General features: G+C 37.6%; 1 pseudogene; it reads left to right on the top strand.

Moving 5' to 3' along the window:
• Window positions 1-5,109: 5,109 nt before the first annotated feature.
• On the top strand, window positions 5,110-6,315 carry LOC125409117 (large ribosomal subunit protein uL3 pseudogene; annotated as a pseudogene).
• The last annotated feature ends 19,846 nt before the right edge of the window (window positions 6,316-26,161 follow it).

The raw sequence follows: 26,161 nt of genomic DNA, 5'->3' as shown, positions 1-26,161 counted from the left end.
AGGACCAATAAGTGCTGAGCCTTATCTCCAGACCCCAGTCCCCCCCCACAGCCTTTTGAGGATTCCATCTTCTATTGAGCAGCTTTGCCCGACTGACTCTCCAACATGCAGATGGGCACTGGCCACTCAGCTTCCAATCACACTGAGTTATCATTTTGTTCCTCTAGAAAATCCTTAGTAATATGTTTATTTGGTGAATTATAGTTCTTGTCTTTGAGCTGTATATAAACATGAGAGTGATTGTGCAAGGAAGATTTCCCATACTGCACTAGCAATTCAGGGACAATTCAAGGCCACCTAATTCAGACATGGTTCTTGAATTTTGATGACTGTGCTGTTCGCTGTGCCAGTTTCAATTGAGATATTTTGTTTCTAAGAAAGATTCACTTGGATGGCATCCAATAAGGATACAGGAAATAAAGGCTGTGCTCTCGCGGGGGAGTCCAGAACTGGTGACAACAGCAGCATCTTACATCTTAGCAATCAGCAGACCTAGACATGAGAATGCGAGGCTGTAAAGATTGATTCTCATTCTATGTGTAGGTGTTTGCCTGCGTGTATGTCTCTGCACCATATGTGCAGTGCTCCTGGGGTCCACAAGAGGATGTCAGAACCCCTGGAACTGGAGTTACAGATGCCTGAACAATTGTGACCGCTAACAGGTGAACCTGGGTCCTCTGGATCAACCTGGGCCCATGATGCTAACTGCTGAGCCACCTCTCCAGCCTTGCCTTTTGAATCTTAACAGTGGTGTTCTTTGTAACAATAATAGGAAGGGTCATTCATCAGTTTTATCTTTACTATCTGATTTTCTCAGTTTCATTTTCTTTCATTTACACGGTTGTATTAAAAAATTGAAGTCAATAAAAAAGATATGATTTTTCAATTCTCTCTGTAATAAATGAGAAGAACACATCACAGTAAGAAGATAAGTTTGAAGAAAAGTATTTGTATAGTTATTTGAATTCTCATTTGGGTTTTTTGTTGTTGATTTTGGTTTTGGTTTTTTCGAGACAGGGTTTCTTTATAACTTTGGTGCCTGTCCTAGAACTTGCTCTGTAAACAAGGCTGCCCTCAAACTCACAGATATCTGCCTACTTCTGCCAACCAAGTGCTAGGATTAAAGGCGTGCACCACCACCACCAGGCTGGGTTAAGTATTTTTCAATGAACCACCATTTTGTATTCAAAAGACCCATTGAAAGACAAACTATTACTTTCTGTCTTTCTTGAGTAGGCAAACATTTTCTCAGAAGCGACAATGGCAAATTGTCTCTTCAGGGAAAACAGCTGACCTTATTTATTAGCAGTGCTAAGAATTTCAAGGAAGTGTGGGTCTAGTGCTGCTGGCCAATCATCCCAGCAGTTACCCAGGAGGCCAAGGTAGGAAGGAGTCCCAAGCTTAAGGCCTACATAAACTGTACGGTAAGTACAAGCCCAGTCTAATAAACTCTGCAAGACATTGTCTCAAGAAGTAAAGGGGGATGAGGATGTAGCTCAGATGGTAGGGTACTTGCTTCGTGTGCATGAGGTCCTGGATTTAGTTCCCAGCATTACATGACAATAAATGGCATGGTGGCACATATCTATATTAGCACTTGTGAGATGGAGGCAAGAAGATAGATGTTCAAGGTCATTCTTAGCTACACAGTCCAAGCTACCTTCAGCCTTGTCTTAAATATAATATATGGGCTGGAGAGATGGCTTAGCAGTTAAGAGCAGTGGTCATTCTCCCAAAAACCATAGGTTGGATTCACAGTACCTACATGGTAGCTCACAACCATCTGTAATTCCAGCTTCAGAGGATCCAACACCCTCTTCTGGCTTACATGGTACCAGGCATTCATGTGGTGCAGAGACATACATGCAGGCAAAAACACCTATATTTATAAAATAATTGGTGTATGATACATATTATATGAATGTATATGCTATGTTTGATATGTTACACATATAATGTATAAGATTACATATCCCGTATATATGTAAGATTTCAAGCAAAATTTGGAATTTTGTAAAACCACACAAACACACACAGTGAGATTGGCAGCTTATGCAGGAAGGCTAATCTTCTGAATTCTAGTCAATGACTCCTTTTCATTGCAAGGCTCCAATTAGTTACTCCACATAGCAAACAGGAGCAAAAGGAATTGTCCTGTGCTGAGACACTGTTCGCTGAGACTGCTAGAATCTATAAGGTCAAGGTAGAGTTCACACAAATTCAATTTTCCAGAGTCTGGCTTTGCCTTGCCTCATGATATTTGAGCCTGCAATCACCACTGCTGTTTTAACAATAGACAGTGTTGGAAGCCCATGTTTGCATCAGTTCCTTTGTAAATTTAAAACCTGTGAAACAGGATCTTGGTAAGTGAGGGTTGATGTCTGGGACAATGCATACTATTAGGAGCTGTCTACTGCTCTGATAACAATCCTTAATGAACTTATTAATCATCTAGATGAGTTTGTATGAGTCATTCTTTACGATATTGTATTATTTCAGTTTAAAGGCTAATATTATTGTTTACTTTCATATCTCCTCAAGAAAGACACATAACACCCAATGTTCCAACAGGGTATTTGCAGACCTGAAGACGAGGTAGAGTGGATTGTCTGTAGAAATCCTCAGATGGCATCCCCATCTGTAGGGTGTGGATCAGCATGCCTCCTAGATAAATTTTGTCAGCAGAGTGAATATTAGATGAACCCTAACCCATTGACTACAATCACAGAAAGCCGTCTGTGTGTGACTAAGACTGCAGGAGAACTAGTGTGGCCCCAACTGAAGACAGTGAGACATCTGAAGTTGGACTATTTTATGTAGAGAAAAGTGTCCCCCAGGAGCTCTGACTAGACAGGATGGTTCAAAGAGAGCATCTGAAAGAGTTCTGAGTACATCCAGCTTCCACTTGACTGAATGGTAAGTCTCTTCTCCAACTTCTACTTCCTCCACCTTCTCTACCCAGTCCTCCATGCAAAAATATTAGGTCTTGAGGGGACAGATGTCATTTATGTCCTGTCATCAAGCACAGGGTTAGTACATAAACATTCATTGGGGTTCTTTGTGTATTTTATCAGTCCTCTGTGTTTTCTTGTTTATAATGAGAGTTCTACTCTTCAGAGTTGTTTTAAAGTCTTGCTATTTTAGACGCTTGGCCAATAAAGTAAGACTCTCTCTGCAGCTCTCAGTAGAATGTAAAGTTTCATCTCATATGAAACAAGGAAAACATGTATAAGAAAAAGATTTTTGTAGAAATCCAAGTGGTAGTAATGCCAGCCTAAAATCTGGAGCTTTGCTGTGGATGGACTAGTGATTTTAGTTTGTTTCATTTTGTCATAAATGTGGCTTGGACTAAAATATTGACTGGTAAATTTCCCACCTCAGATTCTTTCCCAGAGTTCCTATCTCTGCCTAGAAATCCCGCCTATTCTCTTCTGCCTAGCTATTGGCTGTTCAGCTCTTTATAGAACCAATCAGAAAGTGCCTTAGGCAGGTGAAGTTAGACAGAGACACATCTTCACAGTGTACAAAGGATGATCCCAATACAGAACCACTGTGGAGAGAACTGGTTCCTGCTCACATGCATGTATTTATGCAGTTTAAGAAGGCTGTCACTCCACATTCCAAATATCTCTCTTGTCAAAATCACCAGTCATCTTCACAGGGTGTTGCTATACCAGCCACTCTCCAATCCTGCCTTCCCAATTTACCCATCAGCTACATTTGACACAATGATATTTTTCATCTGGAATTTTCATCTGAAATTTGTCTCTTGGCTTCTGGGAATCCACACTGTTGATGTTCCTTGTACCAATGGTGATTCCTCATTTACTACTGGGTCTGTTCTCTAACACTGGAGTGTCTGTGACTCCAACCTCCTTGTTCCATTCATTCTCATGTTTTTCAAATACTACTTACATGCCAGGAAGTGCATGTACACCAACGCACTTTACTCTGTCACACTCACTTTTATTGTGTTTCACAGACACTGATTTTACAAATGGCAGGGTTTTGTAGCAACTCCCCCCAACAAATCTCTCAGGGCATGTTTCCCATAACATGTTTCTCCTTCCTATCTCTGTCACATTTGGTAATTCCTACATTTCAGACTTTTTTAGTGTTGCTATCTCTGTTATGGTGACTAATGGTCTCTAGTGTTAACTGTTGTAATATTCTAGTGCCCCATGGACTGCATTCATAGAAAGTATTAATCTTCATCAGTGAATCTGTGTTCAGCTAGTGAGATGGCTCAGTGGGTTAAGGTACCTTCCACCAAGCCTGGCAGCCATGGTTGGATCCCCAGAACCAACATAGTGGAAGAAGAGAATCAGCTCCTGAAGGCTGTTTTCTGTCCACCACATGTGTGCTATGACACACCTATGCCTTCACATGTACACACAACAAATAAATGTGAAATGCATTATAAAATAATATATATATTTATGACCATTCTACTTTACCACATGGCTACTTCTCCATATCTCCCCCCTTCAGCTTTCCCTATTTATTGAATAACAACATATTAAAATTAGGTTAATTAATAACCCTCTAAGAATTCAAGTGAATAGTGATATATATATATATATATATATATATATATATATATATATGATGAAATTTAGCGAAGACTCTTTCACCATACAATGCTGCAGGCCAACACCACGGCTGACCCCTTTAACTTGCATTTCTAGAACTGTGTGTCCAAGCAATCCTCTTTTCTTTATCTAGTAGATAAAGATCTAGAACTGTATGTCCAAGCAATCCTCTTTTCTTTATCTAGTAGCTTGCTTCAGGTGTTTTGTTACAGTAATGAAAAACCAACAAATGCACTTTTTGTTATTTTAGTATGAAACACAACAGAATTGCCATAAAAGGCTTGTTTTCTGAGGTTAGAGCTTCTGCTTTGCATTATCAGCAGGCTACTGCATTTGCACAGCTTCTTTGTTAACAGCCTGGACACAATGAACACACTTTAGCTGACAGTATGTGTAATGACAGTATATATAGCTAACAAAATTTGATGTTAATTTTTGAATATGCAACTATTATGCATCTACTGCAATAATAATAGAAAACAGAGAGACTCTATCGGTGGCAGCATGTGACAGAGAGATGTCTCACAGGAAATTTTCTGCTCCCTAGCATGGGTCCTTGGACTTCTTGCCTCAGAAGTGCCACAGCAGGCATCGTGGGAAAGTGAAGAGCCTCCCCAAGGATGACCCTTTTCCAAGCTTGTTCACCTCACGGCCTTTCTGGGCTACAATACTGGCATGACCCACATTGTCCAGGAGGTTGACAGACCATGATTCAAGGTGAACAAGAAGGAAGTCCTGGAGGCTGTAACCATTGTGGAAACACCACCTATAGTAGTTGTGGACATCGAGGGATACGTCGAAACCCCACGAGATCTGCACACCTTCAAGACAGCATTTGCTGAGCTCATCAGTGACGAATGTAAAAGGCATTTCTACAAGAACTGGCACAAATCTAAGAAGGCTTTCACCAAATACTGTAAGAAATGGCAGGATGACATGGGCAAGAAACAGCTGGAGAAGGACTTCAATAGCATGAAGAAGTACTGCCAAGTCATCCGCAAAATTGCCCACACTCAGATGGGTCTGCTTCCTCTGAGCCAGAAGAAGACACACTTGATGGAGATCCAGGTGAATGGGGGCACTGTGACTGAGAAGCTAGATTGGGCCCAGGAGAGGCTAGAGCAGCAGGTTTCTTTGAACCAGGTGTTTGGGCAGAATGAGATGATTGATGTCATGGGGTGACAAAAGGCAAAGGCTACAAAGGGGTGACCAGTCATTGGCATACAAAGAAACTGCCCCATAAGACCCATTGAGGGTTGCCTGTTTTGGAGTTTGGCACCCTTTCTGAGTGGCCTTCTCTGTGTCTCGACCTGGGCAGAAAGGCCACCATCATTGGACAGAGATCAACAAGAAGATTTACAAGATTGATCAAGGCTACTTTATCAAGGATGGCAAGCTGATCAAGAACAATGCATCTACTGACTATGACCTTTCTGAAAAAAAGCATCAACCCACTGGGTGGCTTTGTCCATTATGGTGAGGTAGCCAATGACTTCATCATGCTCAAAGGCTGTGTGGTGGGAAACAAGAAGTGAAGGCTCACTCTCTGCAATTCCTTGCTGGTGCAAACCAAATGACAGGCTCTGGAGAAGATTGACCTGAAATTTATTGACACCACCTCCAAGTTTGGCCATGGTCATTCCCAAACCATGGAGGAGAAAGCATTCATGGCACCACTCATGAAAGACTGCATTGCCAAGGAGGAAGGTGCTTAATGCCAGAATTTGCTTAACTAGGGTGGACTCAATAAATACTCTTCCAGTGGAAGAAAAAGAAAGAAAGAAAGAAAGAAAGAAAGAAAGAAAGAAAGAAAGAAAGAAAGAAAAGAAGGAAGGAAGGAAGGAAGGAAGGAAGGAAGGAAGGAAGGAAGGAAGGAAGGAGGGAAGGAAAAGAAAGAAAGAGAAAACAGAGAACATTGTGGAGAATGTCTCCACAATATGTGTGTGTATTTATGTGTCACTCTATTATCATCTGAGCATCATCAGTCTGTCACATTATCAGCTTAAAATATATCTTTGTTTTTTAAATGAAGTCTTATTTTATATAATTTTATGAATATTTTATGCCTAATATGCTGATGGCAGAAGTTACAAAATAATCCCACACTATTTCAGAATTGCATATAATAAAGGGTTATTTATTTAGGGGAGACTTACAGGATCACTGTCCTAGATCATAATCCTCTAAATAAACGGGGAACAGGAACAGAGCCTAGTAGCTGGAAGTGAGAACTGGAAGTAAGAAAGCCAGCACAGGCTTTACAGCTGCATTTATAGTATAAGAGACCATGCCCAAGTGGGCTGCTATCTTACAGGCTATTGACTGAAGGAGCAGAAGGAGCTCCCACAGTACCTCCCGCTTTTGTTTAAATAAGAGCATTCCAAAACCAATACAAAGCTATATACACTAGGAACAGATATCAAGTATAAGAATATAATTACAACTAGTATAAACAATATTAAGCAAGGAACATATGCTAAATGTTTTAATAAACATTTTATCCTAAGGAGTCAACATCTCATATTGGAAATGGCTTGAATAGATCATAGGAGGACAGTAACTACAACTATCTAATCTTCAATCCCATTGAAGGCCTGAGAAGAGAGATATCACTTGAGTATGCAGGAAGTGCAATCAAGCAACTTCCAAAATGTGCAGTAGATAACAGAGACAACTGGCTGCCTGACCAATTACCCAAAGTCGAGTTTGCAATGTTGAAGCAAACAACTTTGGCTAAGGCCTAGAGTAACTGACAGACCATTTTCAGAGGCAAGAAATTTTTTAAAACCAACTTACCCTGTCTTGGAAATATTTGACAGTCTTTTCTCTTGCATCCTGCTTGTCTAGTCAAGACACTTTGTCAGTGGTTGAGGCATGGGCAGTTTCTTGCCCAAAGGCCAATTGTGCCAAGAAGAAAACAAACTCCAAGTGGAGTGTCTTTGGTGCTCAACACTCTCTTGGGAATAAATCAGTGGTGCCAGGAGCAATCGGGTCTCACATCAACAGAAATCCTAAGTTATTTAAATGTCATGTTCTACAGATCTTTGAAGTGGTTGAAGTTTACCTGTTTATACAGAATACAATCTCTGTGTATCTAAAGAACCTAATTAGTCTGACTAAAAGTATAAAAAACATGAATTACTATTGACCTATAATACTTAATAGTATATAACTTAAGGATTAAGATTTCATATAAGATTATTAAATAATCTTTAAACAACTGTGCATTAAAGGAGGACAATGACATCAAAGTGTAAGCAATGTATAAATATCTTAATCAGAGGTAGAAATATATAAGGAAATATGATAAATATATGCTAAAATTATATCACTATACAAAATATCTTAGAGATAGAAACATGCATGAATACAATATGACAAAATAACTTTGCATAGGTGTACAAATATTGTAAACAAAAATAACAAATATAATTTGAACTTTTATCAATATACAAGAAACTATACCAGTGTAAATTGTCCATAAATAATAGCTCATAGGCATTTACTCTATTACTCACTATTATTACTATTATTAGTGTGAATAAGTTCACACTAAATTACCTATTATCCCATTGAATCTTTTCTTTTTTTGAGATCTCTAGGCCAATGTAATTTCCACCCCAACCCCCAACCCTATGCAAGTAATAACCCCTAAATGGTGTCTCTAATGGTGAGAACAAACTTTGTTGGAGGAAGGGATGATGCTTTCTAGAATTGCTTCCTGCTGTCATGGGGGCAATGTTTATTCTATGGGATCATGTAAAAGTATAATGATGGTTAAGTTTCAAGATTGCTGTTCTGTATAATTACAAATGGTCTCTGAGTAGTTGATGGGGTCTTTTTGTTTGTTTGTTTGTTTTTGAAGCTCTTATTTGGAGAATAAGTTCTTATCTGGCCAGAACATTGTAAGAAGATGTACCATTTCCACAGCTGGTACCCAAAAACTGCTCTCATAGTAGCTCTATGAGCATCATGACATCATAACGACCAGATGGAGTTGTTGTGGGGCCCCATCTTCTTCCTGGAAGCTTCAAAGATTACTGCAGGAAGATTTACTGTTCATCGTGGAAAACTTAAGCATTATTCATATAGACATTTATTCAATGAAAGAGACAATATAATCAAAATGGGCGTCGGGAAAAGTAAAATATTTCCTTAAAATCTATCTTCATTCTACCGCATACCAAATGATTCCTGACCTGAGACAGAAATTCTGAATTTTTCTTTTAACAACATGCTTGAATTTAGAGAAGGATAGCCATTGTCCAATTCCAAAATCAGCTCTTATTTTTAAATAGAGATATATACATGTCCCAATAATCAAATTTACCATGCAGATAATACAGCATCATAAGGCAGATTTCTCTTTGCTTGTTGATTCTGGATAGCTATATTTTTATCTTTAGGCATCTATATGTCAAAGGTCTCTCCACTCTTTGAAGATGAATATTTTCCTGCAAAAACAAGAACAGAACCTTGCCCCAACTCTTATGGGGTTTTCTTACCACCTGTAGGGTTGTCACGTGACCTCTGTGGATGAGTCATCATTTCTCTTTCTCAAGAGGTTTCTCTTTTCCAAACTGAATCTTTATCAATTTTGATGGTATCCATAGCTTATCTTCTCCTGTGGAAATAAGAGCAAAAACCCTTCCCCAATGTAATACATGTCCTGGTTTCCATTCTGAGGTCAACACATCCTTGAAAAATACTGACTGATTTAATTCACAAGTTTTTTCTTCTATCCAGTGTCTCTCTGATGCTGTTGTTCCTTTCTCATTAGCATTAAGAAAATGAAAGATTAATGAAGCATTATGCAATCTATTTTTGGAGGTATTTTCCATCCTTTTTGTTTGTTTAACATATCCTTTATAGTTCAATTTGATCTTTCTATAACTACCTGACTTGTAAGATTGTTTGATATGCCTGTAATATACTTTATATTATAATAAGCAAAAAAGTTTTATTTTCTTTGAAACATATGTTGGACCATTATCTATCTTTATTTGTTCAGGTATACCCATGATGGCAATAACTTCTAATAAATGTGTGATTACTGAATCAACCTTTTCTGAGTTCAAGGCAGTTGCCTATTGAAAACTTGAGTGTCAATGGTGTTTTTTACATATTTTAATTTTCCCAATTCTGTAAAATGGAATACATTCATCTGCCAGATTTAATTCATTTAAGTACCCTTCGGGTTACTCCCTGCTGGTAATGGTGTTTGGTTATAGAAAGAGCAAGTAGGACATCTCTTTATAATCGCCTTAGCTTGTTGCCATGTAATAGAAAACTCTTTCTTTAAACCTTTGCTATTGACATAATGTTTCTTATGAAATTCTGAGGGCTTCAGTACACTTCCAATCAATAATCAATCAATTTCTGCATTACTTTGTGCTAGAGGACCTGGTAGACCAGTATGGGATTGGATGTGTGTTATGTATATGGTACAAAGTCTATTCTTGATTATATCTTGATCCTGTATGAATAATGAAGTCAATTTTGTATCATCTGGTATAAATTCAGCAGTTTCTACAACATGAGGGCCTGCTTGTTGGGGTTTCTGTCCTGACTGGTCCTTGTTCTGCCCAGTTCCCACAGTCTTTAGGTCCCAAAGAAATCACACAGAAGTCTGTATTATTTATAAACTGATTGGCCCATTATCTCAGGCTTTGTATTAGCTCTTATAACTTATATTATCCCATTATTCTTATCTATGTTAGCCACATGGCTCGGTACCTTTGGGCAGGTCACATCTTCCTTCTTCAGTGTCTGGCCAGGACTGCAGAAAGAGCTTCCTTCATCCCAGAATACTCCTGTTCCCATTGTCTTACCTCTACTTCCCGTCTGGTTGTCCAACCTATACTTCCTGCCTGGCTACTGGCCAATCAGTGTTTATTTATAACATAATTGTCAGAATATAGAATTGTCCCACACCAAGTTTCAATATGCAAGACAACTCTTTCTACATATTGTGAATCAGTAATCTTATTGAGTTCTTTAAAATCCCTTTGTACCATGAGAATAGCATATAATTCTGCCTTTTGGACAGAATTATAAGGCCTTTGTTCCACCTTACTTAAATCTTCTGTTTTGAAATCTGCCTTTCTGATTTATTTGCATATGTATAAAATACATGGGCTCCAGTTATTGGTGCATCATGTACAATTTAGGGAAAAATCCAAATAGTTTTCTTTATAAGGTTAATTCTATCACTTTTGGGATAATTACTATTAATTTCTCCCTCAAAATCAGCACAAGCTCTTTGCCAAGTTTCATTGTCTTCCCATAATTATTAATTTCATCAGCAGTAAAAGGAACTATAATCTCTGCTGTATCTATACCTGCTAGTTGACAAGTCTCAATTTTCCTTTTATAATTAATTCAGAGTCTTTTTCCACATAAGTTTTTAAATTTTACTTGTTTTTTTGTGGTAAAAAAAAAAGATCCATTCTAAGATAATAATCCCTCTGCATTAAATTTCTTTTTTTAAAAAATATTTTTATGGTTTATTTAACTTTATTTTATGTGCAATGGTGTGAAGGTGTCAGATCCCCTGCAACTGGATCTTCAGACAGCTGTGAGCTGCCATGTGGGTGCTGGGAATTGAACCCGGGTCCTCTGGAAGAGCAGTCAGTGCTCTTAACCTCTGAGCCATCTCTCCAGCCCTGCATTAAATTTCTGTAGGGGAAATTCTGGAAGGCAATATGACTAGAATATAGTTAAGATTTGGATTCACTCTATCTACATGTGCCTCCTGTAATTTTCTTCAAAAGTCATCAATTCTTTTCCCGCTTAAGCTGTTAATTCTCTGGGACTATTTAAGCCTTTGTCACCATCTAAGGTTTTGTTTAAATAAACTATTAGGTCAGGTGTTATTCCAACAGCCAGTCATAGGCTGAAAATATCGCCTAACAATCTTTGGAAGTCATTAAGACTCCACAACCAATCTCTCCTAATTTGTGCCTTTTGTGTTTTAATTTTCTGTAAACCTATTTTGTAACCTAGGTAATTGACAGAATCTCCTCTCTGTATTTTTTTCAGTAGTAATTTGTAATCCCCATTTAGGCAAAACTTTTTTTGTTTCTTCAAACATTCTTTCTAAAGTATCTTCATTTGAGTCAGATAACAAATATTGTCCATGTAATGGCAAATTATAGACTTAGAAAATTGCTTGCATATTATTTCCAATGGCTGATTTACAAAGTATTGAAACAGGGTGGACTATTGATCATTCCCTATGGGAGGATTGTCCACTGGTATCTCCTAGTAGACTGAGAATTATTGTAAGTAAGCACTGTGAAGGCAAATTTTTTTTTCTCGATCCTTTTCTTGTAAAGGTATAGTGAAGAAACAATTCTCTAAATCAATAACTATAAGAGACCATCCTTTTGGTAATAGAGAAGGCAGAGGAATTCCAGACTGTAGAGGGCCCATAGGTTGGATAACCTTATTGGCAGCTCTTAGATTTGTTACCATTCTCCATTTTTCCAGATTTCTTTTTAAGAACAAATATGGGAGAATTTCCAGGGCTGATTGGTTCTGCAATATGGTGAGTGTCTAATTGCTCCTGTACCAGCTGTTCTAAAGCCTGCAGTTTGTCTTCCATTAAAGTCCATTGTTTAACCTATGTGGGTTTCTCATTTAATCATTTTAAAGGCAAGGCTGTTAGTACCTCTGAAGGTTTGCTAGTTGGTTTGTGCTCTTGTAAAGTCTGAATGGCTGGTGACCTTTGTTTATAATACTTTATAATATCTTTCCCAGAAACATAAGTTTTTGGGGACTGCAGGAATGTTAACCTAGGTATTCCACTGCTGCAATAGGTCATGGCCCCATAAATTCACTGCAATATTAGCTACATTTGGCCTCAGCCTTCCTTTCTGTCTTCTGGCCCTATTCATTCAACCTACCTTGTGTGAAATAGGGTTCCAATTTCTAGGAATTGAATATCTGCCTCTTGAAGAGGCCAATCTGGATGCCAAGATTTGGGAGTAATGATAGTCACAGTTGCACCTGTGTCTAGTAATTCCTCAATTACAATGCCATTTATACACGTGAATGGGGAACAGGAACAGAGTCTAGCAGTCAGAAGTAAGAGCCAGAAGCAAGAGAGAGAGAGAGAGAGAGAGAGAGAGAGAGAGAGAGAGAGAGAGAGAGAGAGAGAGAGGCTTTACAGCTGCATTTATAGTATAAGAGACCATGCCCAAGTGGGCAGGTATCTTAAAGTCTATTGGCTGAAGGAGCAGAAGGAGCTCCCACAGCAATATATCATTATTTTCCTATGTCAGTTAATGTACCTTAGAAGTGTAAATCTTTTTCTTTGAGATAGGGTCTTACTATGTAGCTCTGGCTGGCCTGGAACTCACTATGTAAGCCAAGCTAACTTGGAGCTCACAGAAATCTACCTGTCTTCACCTCCTGGAAGCAAGGGCTTAAAGGCTTGCATCACCACATCTGGCATAAGTGTAAATCTCAATGGCCAATTGATTTTCTACATTTCGAATGGATTTTTGATAATGCTTGGATCCTTTGTCCCTGTTCATTCTTTGATTTTTTTCAAGACAAGAGTTTCTCTGCGTAGCCCTGACTGTCCTTGAATGCATTCTGTAGACCAGGCTGTCCTCAAACCCAGGGGTCTGTTGACTCTGCATCCTGAGTGTTGGGATTAAAGGCATGTACCATCATGATCAGCTTTTCCTGATCATTCTTTAAGAAGTATTATTTGAGGCTGGATAGATGGCCAAGAAGGCAAGAGTGCATACTGATCTTCTAGAAGATCTGCTTTCTTTTCCGTTGCCCACATTGGGCAGTTCACAATGGCCTGTGACATGAGCTCCAGGGAATTCAATGTCCTCTTCTGTCCTCTGCAGGCATATGCAAACACAAGACACATAGATTCAAAACACACCAGTAAAAAAAAATAAAAAGAGATTATTATATAATTCAATATATTGAACAAGTTTAAGTGATTGGGACTATTAAACCTTTAATGGAGCATAAAATGGAGGCAATATCTTTGCATGGTGGCTCTCACTTATAATTCTAGCACTTAAGAAATTAAGGAAAGATAATTTTAAATTTGAGGACAGTCAGTTAGGGTTATATAGCAAAACCCCCTGGTGTGGGAGAATTGTCTGTATTCTGTCAATCATGTTTTAAATAAATGCTGATTGGCCAGGCAGGAGGTGTAGGTGAAAAAAACCAGACAGGAAGTGGAAATGATGCAAGGAGAGCAGGAGAATTCTGGGGAGGAGGAAGTTGATTTTTCCCACTCCTTCCCAGATCTCTGAAGCAGCAGGATGTGAGCTATCCCACTGAAAAAGGTACTGAGCCACATGGCTAACATAGATCAGAAAAATGGATTAATCAAGATGTGAGAGTTAGCTAATAAAAAACTAGAGTTAATGGGCCAATCAGCATTATAACTTATAGAGAGTTCGGTGTGATTTTTCTCTGGGACTAAACAGCTAGGGGAACTGGGCAGGACAAAAACCCCAACAAGCAGGTCCCGGGCCCCTCATGTTACAACCCCCATCTCACAAAAAAATAATAAAGGATATTAGTTACGAAGTTAAACAGTTTTTGAAATGTTTATTTTATATTCCTCTCAAAGGGAAATGGCAGCATATTGTGTGAAATAGTACTTTGTTGTATAAGGTGTTTAAATGCATTGATGAGAAAACACCATGGACCAGATGCAAATTATTACCCATGAAGATATATCTTGCTGTGGGAACTCCTTCAGCCAATAGACTTTAAGCCAAATGGCCTACTTTGGACATGGTCTCATGTACTCCAAATGCAGGTGAAAAGCATGCATGAGTCTCTTGGGTGCTGGATTCAGTTCTAGTTCCCAGCACACACAGAGGACTGTGGATCACTACTCTTACTGTGAGTTTATTCACAGATAAATAAATCTTTGTTATATTCCATTCAGGCTACTGTGGAACTCTTTCGTACACCAGCAAATTGGCACCAACATGGTCTGAAACCATGCCACTGCAGGGCGCTACCCAGGCACCCATGGCCTTGTCCCACCTCATGCAGCTTAGCTACTGTTCTGCAGCTGAACTACCCCATTTGTGCAGCTTCACAATGTTTGGCTCTGCTGGCCCGCCATGGCTATTTGGCAACTCCCCACTACTCATGCCCATGTGGCTTGGTCAGGCCTGCTACTGCTGCCCAATGCATTCTGCAGCAACTCCTCCATAGCTTCTCAGGCTTCTGCCAGACCTGCTCTTATTAGGCCAAGTTCTGACTCTGAAAGCAAGGGCTCTAATCCTGCACTTGGAGCACAGGCTTTCATTCCCAGTTCAGATCCACAAATTCCTGGCCCAACTTTGGGCCAGTAACCTCATGGCTAGCAACTACCTGCAAGCTCTGGGTTCCTTGATATTTTGCCCTTCTCAAACCTCCATAAGCAGATGTGCTGTTCTTAAGTCATTAACCAAATTTGTTAGTATTTCTAAATCTCAGGTAATTTAAGTACTGATCTGGGACCTGCCTTACAGCTACAACTGTGACACCTACTGGCCAATGAAGATTATTATGCCTACAATTTTCTGAAAATTATAACAGAAGTAATTAATTTGATTAATAAATAAAGAAATAAATTTGAAAATTATGAACCAACCCAAAGATAAGATCACCATCCAGGAATTTAACAACATTTTTGTTTCTACTAAGGACGGAATTCTGTAAGAATTACATGAGCTACCTTGTACATATATTTATTGTGATTGTGGTAGCAATTAGCTTTGCTCTTCATACTGTATCCTTAAAGAAATGGTGTGATAACAGAGTCAAGAATGAGAAAATTTTAGAAAGGATACAGTCTTTAGCTGAAAGGATTCATACTACTGAAAATTATAACCTTAGTTTGACAGGCAAAATTCAATCCATGTCAATGGGTTACAAAACCTTACAAAAAGGCAAAGAGAGATTACCTGAAAGGAATCATACTTTTGAAACTGACAACCAAGGTCTGTTAAAAAGTTATGATAAGCTAACAGATAGAACATCCCTCCAGGAAGGCAATCTACACACCACTCAAATAATATCTAAGGATGAGAAGATATTATTAATGGAAAAATTTTAAACTTTGGAATCATGTGCAGAATCAGAACCAGAAATTAATTGATTTGATGATGTAATTAGAAATATTCACAGGTCAAGAGATTCAGGCTTTACAAATGACAGTGATAAAAAGATTTGAATAAATTGAGGAACTTGTCAGAACTGATAAACAAGAAGAGGGGCTGCAGGCAAAGGATTTAGCTTTGTCAGTACCTATCAGAGTAAGAGATGACTTGCCAAGAGTTTTAGCTACTTATCCTGTTATTACTTTTGAAAATCCAGGAAATACTCAATATTCAAGTGGATACAAACAATGTAAATGGAAACCTATAGATATGAACGATTAAAAGAAATTAAGCAAGGAGTAATATCTTATAACATACAGTCACCATTTGATGGGGAGATGGTAATGATGGACTTTAAGCAATTGGGTTCCTTCACATGATTGGCTTCATTTAGTCTTAGTGGTGCTAGAAGATGGGATGCAGTTACAGTGGAAGTACTATTGTAGAGAGGAAGCTAAAGCCTTAGAACAGTAAGGTAGAGTAAAAGGATTTGAGGCTTTCCAAGATCAAATTCTTGGTGAGAGTCATTATGCTGATCCACAGATTCAAGCTCTTATAAGAAACACAGCTTGTCCCTATGCTATACAGCAGCCTTGAATGCTGGGACAGGATTCAAGAATCAGGAAGAAGAACTGAATCATATACTAAGGTCATACAAGTCCCAAAAGAACCCTTTAGTGATTTTTTACAAAGGTTGACTAAACCTGTACATATAGGGATAACAGATCCAGAAGCTAGATGAGTACTTATTGAAACCCTGAAGTTTGAAAATGCTAACTTAGAATGCAAAAAAGATACTTGGTTCTTTAAAGGTCAGATCAGCACCAATGGATGAATGGATCCTGCACACAGACAATGTTGAGTCATTCGACTGTAATACTGAGGGTTGAGTAGGAGAAGCAATTTCCAAAGGTATGAAAAGACATCAAAATGCCAAATGTATTAATTGTGGTAGAATAGGGTATCTGATAATGGACTGTAGATAAAACATTACCAGAAAGAATGTTTCCTCAGTGAATGAAAGGCCTGGACCTTCTGGATCATATAGAAAATATGGCAAAGGTCGGTATTGAACCAATAAATATAAATCAACAAGAGACAAACAAAGCAACCAGTTATCATTGGGCAACACCTTGGGGGCCTCTCACAGGACTCCAGGTCAAGCATGGTTCAGTCATTCCCAGTCACTGTGAAGGACACATCTCCCCAGGAAAATTAAAAAAAAATCTAGTGTCTGTTGTAAAATACTATACTGCTGTGGATTATAGAATAAATATGGAGGATGAATCAAAAATTCCAATAGAAAATAAGAAACCTATTTTGGCAGACTTTTATAAGTGATCAAAGACCAAAGCTGAGATTATGAATAAATAACATTGTAATTGAAAGATTACTGGACAGAGGTGTGAATGTAACTATCATTACTCCAGAATCTTGGCATCCAATTTAGCCTCTTCAAGAGGCAGTTGTTTAATTTCTAGTAATTGGAACCCTATCTCAAGTGAAATAAAGAACATGACAAGTTGAATGCATAGGGTCAAAAGGAGAGAGAGGAAGGCCAAGACCATATGTGATTAGTATAGCTGTGAATCTAGAGGGTCGTGATCTGTTGCAGCAATGGAATACCCAGATTAAAATTCCTGCAGTCTCAGGAATGGACCATAAAGCAACTTATTTTCTGGGATATTATAAGGTACTATACAAAATAGTCACCACCCATTCAGGCTGTACAAAATACAAAACAACTAACTAATCTTCAGAGGAACCAATGGACCTAACTTTAAAATGTTAAGTAAGGAAACAATATGGGTTAAACAATGGCCTTTAACAGAAGACAACTGCAGCCTTTAAAACAGGTGGTACAGGAGTAACTGGATGCTCATTATATTGAAGAATCAACCAGTCCTTGGAATTCTTCTGTATTTGTTGTTAAAAAGAAATCTGGAGAATGGAGAATAATGACAGATCTAAGAGCTGTCAATAAGGTGATTCAACCAATGTGCCCTCTACAATCTGGAATTCCTTGCCTTCCCTGTTGCCTAAAGGATGGCCTTCTATAGTTAACGATTTAAAAGATTGTTTCTTCACTATACTTCTACACAAAAAGGATAGAGAAAATTTTGCCTTCACAGTGCCTACTTATTACAATAATTCTCAGCCTACTAGGAGCTATCAATGGACCATTCTTCCACAGCGAATGCTCAATAGCCATACCCTGTGCCAATGTTTTATAAGTCAGCCATTGGAAATAATATGTAAGCAATCCCCTAAATCTATAGTCTACCATTACATGGATAACATTTGCTATCTGATTCAAATGTGGATACTTTAGAAAGAATGTTTGAAGAAGAAAATTTTGCCTAATTGGGGAATACAAATTACTCCTGAGAAAATACAAAGAGGAGATTCTGTCAATTTTCTAGGTTATAAAATAGGTTTACAGAAAATTAGAACAGAAAAAGCACACATTATGAGAGATCGATCGAGGACTCTTAATGACTTTCAAAGATTACTAGGAGACATGTCAACTCTATGACCCATTTCTGAGATAACACCTGATCTAACAATTCATTTAAACAAAACCTTAGATGGTGATAAAGACTTAAATAGTCCCAGGGAATTAACAGCTGAAGCTGAGAAAGAATTGATATTGATTGAAGAGAAATTACAGAAGGCACACGTGGATCTGAATCTTAAGTACATTCTAGTGATATTACCCTCCAAAATTTCCCCTACAGAAAACTTAATGCAGAGGGAAGATGTTATCTTAGAATGGATCTTTTAAACCACTTAACTGAGTGAAATACTAAAATCTTATGTGGAAAACATCTCTGAATTGATTATTAAAGGAAAACTGAGACTTTGTCAATTAGCAGGAATAGACCCAGCAGAGATTATAGTACATAATGAAATTAAAAAATTATGGGAAGACAACAAACCCTGTCAAAGAGCTGCTAATTTTAGGGAGAGGTTAATAACAACTATCTGAAAAATGATAGAATTAACCTTATAAAGAGACCTAATTGGATCTTTCTCTACACTGTATGTGACACACCAATAACTGGAGCCTGTACCTTCTATACTGATGCAAATAAATCAGGAAAGGCAAGTTACAAAACAGAAGATTTATGTAAAGTGAAACAAAGCCCTTCTAAGTCTGTCAAAAATCAGAATTATATGCTATTCTCATTGTACTAAGGGATTTTACAGAACCTCTCAATATAGTTGCTAATTCACAATATACAGAAAGAGTTGTTTTGCATATTGAACCCACTGAATTTATACCAGATGATACAGAATTTCCTTCATTATTTATTCAGGTTCAAGATATAATCAAGAACAGTCATTGTCCCATATACATAACATACATCCAACCCATATGGCTGCTTAAAGAAGATAAGATAGCTACCCCAAAATGAATCAGCACATCCTCTGCAGGGTAATTCACTACCTCAACATACACATCTCCCTACTTCTCAGAATAACAATAGTCACAACTCACTTAAAAATCAAAGCTGGCTTTGGAGTTGGACAGTAGCTATCCTTCTCTAAATCCAAGCATATTCTTAAAATAATTCAGAGTTTCTGTCTCATATCAGGAGCCATCAGGTATAGGTCAGAAAGTTGAAAATATATGGGGAAAATTTTACTACCTTTAGTCGAATATATGTCTACATGAATAGTGTTTAAGTTTTCCCACAATGAATAATAAATTTTCCTGCAGAAATCTTTGAAGTTTCCAAGAAGAAGATGGAACCCCAGAACAATTCCACCTGGTTGATTTGATGTCATTATGCTGATAGCATCACTCTCAGATCAGTTTTGGGTAACAAACTGCTCAATATGATTCCAGTTTGGCTAGCTGAGATAGTAATGGTGCACCTTCTTACAACGTTCTGGCCAGTACTTCAAATAGGAAAACACAATCAACTATTCAGATACTATCTGCAATTGTACTAGAAAGTAATCTTGAAACTTAACCATCATTTTAGTTTTTACAGGATACCATAGAAATAACATTACCCTCATGACATCAGGAAGTAATTTAGAAAACAACATTCTAAGGGTTAGGGACATCTATTAGAGGTTAGTTATAAGTGGTATAGGGTTGGGGTGAAAATTAAGTAGGCTCAGGGATTTCTTTTGAAAAAAAGGATTGGATGGGATAATAGGTAGATTAGTGTGAGCTTATAATAGTATGCTTGTGAGCTATTATTTATAGACAATTTACATTGATATAGATTCCTGTATATTAATACAAATTCAAATTTCATTTGTCATATTGAATATGCTCCTATTTCTGTTTTCAGTATTTGTGCACCTATGCAAAGCTATTTTGTCATATTGTATGAATGCATGTTTCTACCTCTGCTTAAGATATTTTGTACATTGATGCAATTTTAGGATATATTTATCATATTGCAGTATACATTTCTATCTCTGATCAATATACTTTTACATTGTTTACATTTTGAGGTCATTGTCCTCATTTGCTGCACATTTGTTTAAAGATTGTTTAATATTTTAATATGAAGCCTTGGTCTTTAAGATATATATATATATATGAGCTATATATGAACTATAGGTCAATAGTCATCCATGTTTGTCATACTTATAGTTAGACTAATCATGTTCTTTAGATACATAGAGATTGTATTCTGAATAGATAGGCAATCTTCAACCACTTCAAAAAACTGTAGAACATGGCATTTAAATAACTTAGGGCTCTGTTGATGTGAGACATGATTGCTCCTGGCAGCACAGATCTATTCCCTAGAGAATGTTGGCCACTGAACACACTCCACTTGGAGCTTCTTTTCTTCTTGGCAAAACTGGCCTTTGGGCAAAGAACTGCCCCTGCCTTAACAAAATGCAGGGTGTAGAGACTGAACTAGCAGGATATAAGGAAAAAAATACTGCCAAACCTTCCCAAGATAGGGTAAGATATTTTTTAAAAATTTTCTGCCTCTGAAAATGGTCTGTCAGTTATTCTAGGCCAAAGTTTGTTGGTCCAACATTGCAAATGAGATTTTGGGTGATTGCCCGGGTAGCTGGCTGTATCTGTCATTTCTTGTACCTTTTGGAAACTATTTGATTGCACTTCTGTTTTATTCAAGTAAAATTTCCCTTCTCAGGTCTATTATTATTATTATTATTATTATTATTATTATTATTATTATTATTGAGCTCTACATTTTTCTCTGCTCCTCTCCCTGCCTCTTGCCTCGCCTTCAACTCTCTCCCAAGGTCCCCATGCTCCCAATTTGCTAAGGAGACCTTGTCTTTTTCTACTTCCCATGTAGATTAGATCTATGTATGTCTCTCTTTGGTCCTCATTGTTGTCTGGGTTCTCTGGGATTATGATTTGTGGCCTGGTTTTCTTTGCTTTATGTTTAAAAAACCCTTATGAATGAGTACATATGATAATTGTCTTTCTGTGTCTGAGTTACCTCACTCAAAATGATGTTTTCTATTTTCTAGTTCTATCCATTTGCCTGCAAATTTCAAGATATTGTTATTTTTTCTGCTGTGTAGTACTCCATTGTGTAACTGTATCACATTTTCCTTATTAATTCTTCAATTGAGAGCATTAGGTTCTGACTATAACAAACAATGCTACTATGAACATAGTTGAGCACATGTCCCTGTGGCACGGTTGAGCATCCTTTGGATATATACCCAAAAGTGGTATTGCTGAGTCTTGAGGAAGGTTGTTTTCTAATTTTCTGAGAAACACCACACTGATATCCAAAGAGATCCACCAGATTGCACTCCCACTAGCAATGCAGAAGTGTTACCTTCACCCCACAACCTCTCCAACATAAGTTGTCATTAGTGTTTTTGATCTTGGCCATTCTTACAGGTATAAGATGGAATCTTAGAGTTGTTTTGATTTGCATTTCTCTGGTGATTAAGGATATTGAGCATTTCCTTAAGTGTTTTTCAGCCATTTTAGATTTCTTTGTTGAGAGTTCTCTGTTTAGATCTGTACTCCATTTTTTAAAAAATATTTTATTGATTTTTATTGAGCTCTACATTTTTTCTCTGCTCCCCTCTCTGCCTCTCTCCTCCCTGCTTCAACCCTCCCCCAACGTACCCATGCTCCCAATTTTCTCAGGAGATCTTGTCTTTTTCTACTTCCTCCTTCCCATGTAGATTAGATCTATGTAAGTCTCTCTTAGTGTCCTCATTGTTGTCTAAGTCTCTGGGAATGTGGTTTGTAGGTTGGTTTTCTTTGCTTTATGTTTAAAAATCACCTATGAATGAGTATATGTGATAATTGTCTTTCTGTGTCTAGATTACATCACTCAAAATAATGTTTTCTAGCTCCATCCATTTTCGTGCAAAATTCAAGATGTCGATATTGTTTTCTGCTGTGTAGTACTCCATTGTGTAAATGAGAGTTCTCTGTTTAGGTCTGTACTCCATTTTTTATTGGATTATGCATTCTTTTGGTGACCAATTTCTTGATTCTTTGTATATTTTGGAGATCAGACCTCTATCTGATGTGGGGTTGGTGAAGATCTTTTCCCATTCTGTAGGCTGTCGTTTTATCCAATTGACTGTGTCCTTTGTTTTACAGAATCTTTTCAGTTTCAGGAAGTCCCATTTATTAATTGTTTCTCTCAGTGTCTGTGCTACTGGAGTTATATTTAGGAAGTGTCTTCTGTGTCAATGCATTCAAGTGTACTTCCCACTTTCTCTTCTATAAGGTTCAGTGTAGCTGGCTTTATGTTGAGGTCTTTGATCCATTTGGACTTCAGTTTTGTGCATGGTGTTAGATATGGGTCTATTTTTATTCTTCTATATGGTGATACCCAGTTATGCCAGCACCATTTGTTAAATATGCTTTCTTTTTTCCATTTGATATTTTTTTGCTTCTTTGTCAAAAATCAGGTGTTCAAAGATGGTTGGATTGATATCCTGGCCTTCTATTCAATTTCATTCATTTTTTAATTGGATAATTTGTTCTTTTGATGACCAATTTCTTGAGTTCTTTGTATATTTTGGAGATCAGACCTCTATCTGATGTGGGGTTGGTGAAGATCTTTTCCTATTCTGTAGGCTGTCGTTTTATTCAATTGACTGTGTCCTTTGTTTTACAGAAGCTTTTCAATTTCAGGAGGTCCCATTTATTAATTGTTTCTCTCAGTGTCTGTGCTACTGGGGTTATGTTTGATGGGGTTGAAGACTAGATAGTCTTGTTACTTTCATCTTGTGACTTAACTAAGCCATTTTTAATATAAGACTTAGATTTTTTAGGATAGGTAACTACTGAAAAATTATCATGTTTCTTGCTTGATGTTGTTAATGCTAGTTGTAATTCTAATTTTTATACTTGATATTTGTTCTTATTGTATATAGTTTTGTATTAGACTTAGAACTCTCTTATTTAGACAAAAGTGGGAGGTGCTGTAGGAACTCCTTCAGCCAATAGCCTTTTGAATACTGTACACTTTGGGTGTGTTTTCATGTACCCACATATGCAGACAAAATGAGTGTGTGAGCCTTTGGCTGCTGGATTCAGTTCTGGTTCCCAGTACATTCAGAGGACTGTGGATTATTCCTCTTTCTGTGAATTTATCCCAAATAATTAAACCTTTGTTATACTTCATTCTGGTCTAGTGTGGAATTTTTTTGTACTGCAACAGTGCCTTTTACTAGTGACCTCTAGGCTTCTGTATGGTCCCAAATCTATGTCCTGGCCTAGTCCCACCACCTTCTTTACTTTAGCCAACATTTAGGCTTTCCCTAGGACAGTTCATACCTTTGTCTACCCCCAGAACCTTTTTGTACTGCCTCTACCATTCTATTGCATATCCAGACTTCCCATATTCTTCTATAGGGCCTGGCCTGGTGAATGGCTAATCCTGATCTTTTCATATATACCTTTTTAATAATTTACAATATTTTGCCTGGGTCCCACAATTAGTACACAAGTCTAGTCTTAGCTTCCCAGCCTTCACTGGAGAGGTTGGGCCTGTGTCCTCCCTACCTATCTGTCATACTACAAAATTTTCCTACATTAGATTCAACCTTTCCAATCAGACCTATCAACCCCACATTTCCATCTTAGAATAGGAAGCAAATCCTGTATACCAGTTCAGTCCCCTCTGCTCAGCTGACATCATTTCACTCAAGATAGTCCCATCCTGCCCCCACAACTTCTCTTCTCTCCTACATGGCCCTATCCATAACAAACTTAAAACTAACAAGGGAAGTCCACATGATTAGATAATTCCACAATAATACCACCAATATGAAAGATCAAGCCAGTATCTTCTCCGCCAAACATATCAGTCATGTAGAAATGTTTGCTTATGATAATTACCTAGATGTACTTCAGGACAAAGAAATTAAAAAGAACAGTCATCTCTTGAGAGAATTCAAGGAGTTGAAAGACGACTGAAAGAGACAGCTCAGTAACAGCAAGAAATCAGAGTGATGCTCAAGAAAACTCAAACTTCAGGCTGATTAAAATGATGAAGACAGTTCAAGTTTTGAGAACAGAATTCCATAAAGAGACAGAAACATTGCAGTGGACTCAAGTAGAAACAAAGGTGGAGTTGGAACACCAATAGCCTAACTAGAAAACTCAAAGGAAAGCCTGGTAAGTAAGATGAACCAATCAGAAGACAGAACATCAGGTTTCAAAGAAAAATAAAGAATCTAGACCAAATAAGTGATAAACAGGAAATAATTTAAAGTACATAGGGAAGGAAGGCACAGGAAATTAAAATAAAAACAAAAGCCAAACCTTTGAATTATAGGCACAGATAAGAAAGAAGAATCACAAATCAATGGCATGGGCCAGATCTTCAATAAAATCATAGAGGAAAAGTTTCTCAGACTAATGAAAGACACACTTGTAGACAGAAGTTCCTGTCCTGCCTGGTCCCGCAGCCATTCAGTCCCAAATAAACACACACAGACTTATATTAATATATAAACTGTTTGGCCTATTACTAACTAGCTCTTATTACTAACTAGGTCTTACAACTTAAATTAACCCATAATTATTATTTATGTTTAGCCATGTAGCATGCATGGTACCTTTTCTCAGTAAGGCATTCTCACCTTCCTTCCTCTGCATCTGGTTAGTGATTTACTCTCTGCTTTTCCTCTTCCCGGGTTTTCCTAGACTGGTTGTGCAGCCTATACTTCCTGTCTGACTACTGGTCAATCATCATTTTTTAAACCAATATGAGTGACAAATCTTTACAATGTACAAAGCATTATCCCACAGCATTTCCCAATATTTTTCTTTTTAAAACAAGAACCTGAATCTAATCTCCTTTGTTTAATTTTTTCCTGATCATTATCTATCTCTCTATCTATCTCTCTCTCTCTCTATCTATCTATCTATCTATCTATCTATCTATCTATCTATCTATCTAACTCCTGTAAACCATTTACAGAATTTTTTCGTCTGAATCTGTCATCATTGTACATCTCTATCTTTGTATAGTAACATGAGTCTTTAATCTGCTATGTGGAATGGCCAGGACTAAAGTGGTGGCTCTACCAGATGGCTCCACCCCATTGTTGACTTCCTGAGTTTCTACCTTTATGGCGGGGGTACTGGCGAGACTCATATTTATTGCTATAACTCTGCGGAGTTTCTAGGTCCACGCTACTACCAAGAAGCATGCTGTGGGCTGCTCATAAACACCATTTAAGTGTTTGGTATCAGGGCTTCTTAAAAGAGCTGCATGGTTTTGTGCTACTAATGCAGAGTCAGGAAGCCTCTCTTAAAGGAGCCTTACCTCTGCTTGCCTCTAGCAAAAAGAGACCACCTGAGAAAATGCTCCAACCAAGAAGCTGTGCTTGACTCTGCTCTTTTGTGTCTAGAATTCCTTCCCAGGCTCTCTCAGATTTTATGTGGAAGTACTTGCTCCATGTAGGGCACCAATTGTTGCTTAAGTTTTAATTAGTCCTAATAAGAAAAACCTGGAGCCAGGTGTGGGGCAAATGCTAAAAAATCTGAGAGAGAAAGGAACAAGCCATAGCCAACTCTTACTTTGCTAATGCCTCAGCTGTAAAGAGCCAAAATATATAGATATGATAGGATATAAGGGTAGTATATCATTGAATCTACTCTAAAAATAAAAAAGGATAATATAAAAATAAGAGAAAAAGACAGATTATTGAATCTACTTTTAAACCAGAAAAAGCAATTACTAGTTTTAAATATTTTACATTGATACAGATTTATGTATATTGTTATAAATTTAAAGTTATTTTTGTTAGAACATACTATACATACATTTCTAACCTAGTTTAAGGTATTGTACATATACAGCTCATTTAGCAATGTAATGCAAATTTCTAGTCCTTGAAAGTTATTACCAACTAATTATGATACAAAGAAATGCAAGTTAGTAGTTAGTCCTTACAATCTAACATACTAGGTATGTTATTAAAGTCAAA

This window comes from Myodes glareolus, chromosome 13 (assembly GCF_982192425.1).
Source record: "Myodes glareolus chromosome 13, mMyoGla1.1, whole genome shotgun sequence".
In the NCBI taxonomy this organism is placed as follows: domain Eukaryota; kingdom Metazoa; phylum Chordata; class Mammalia; order Rodentia; family Cricetidae; genus Myodes; species Myodes glareolus.
Note: the sequence above shows the minus strand (reverse complement) of the source record. Positions and strands in the feature narration are given on the sequence as shown.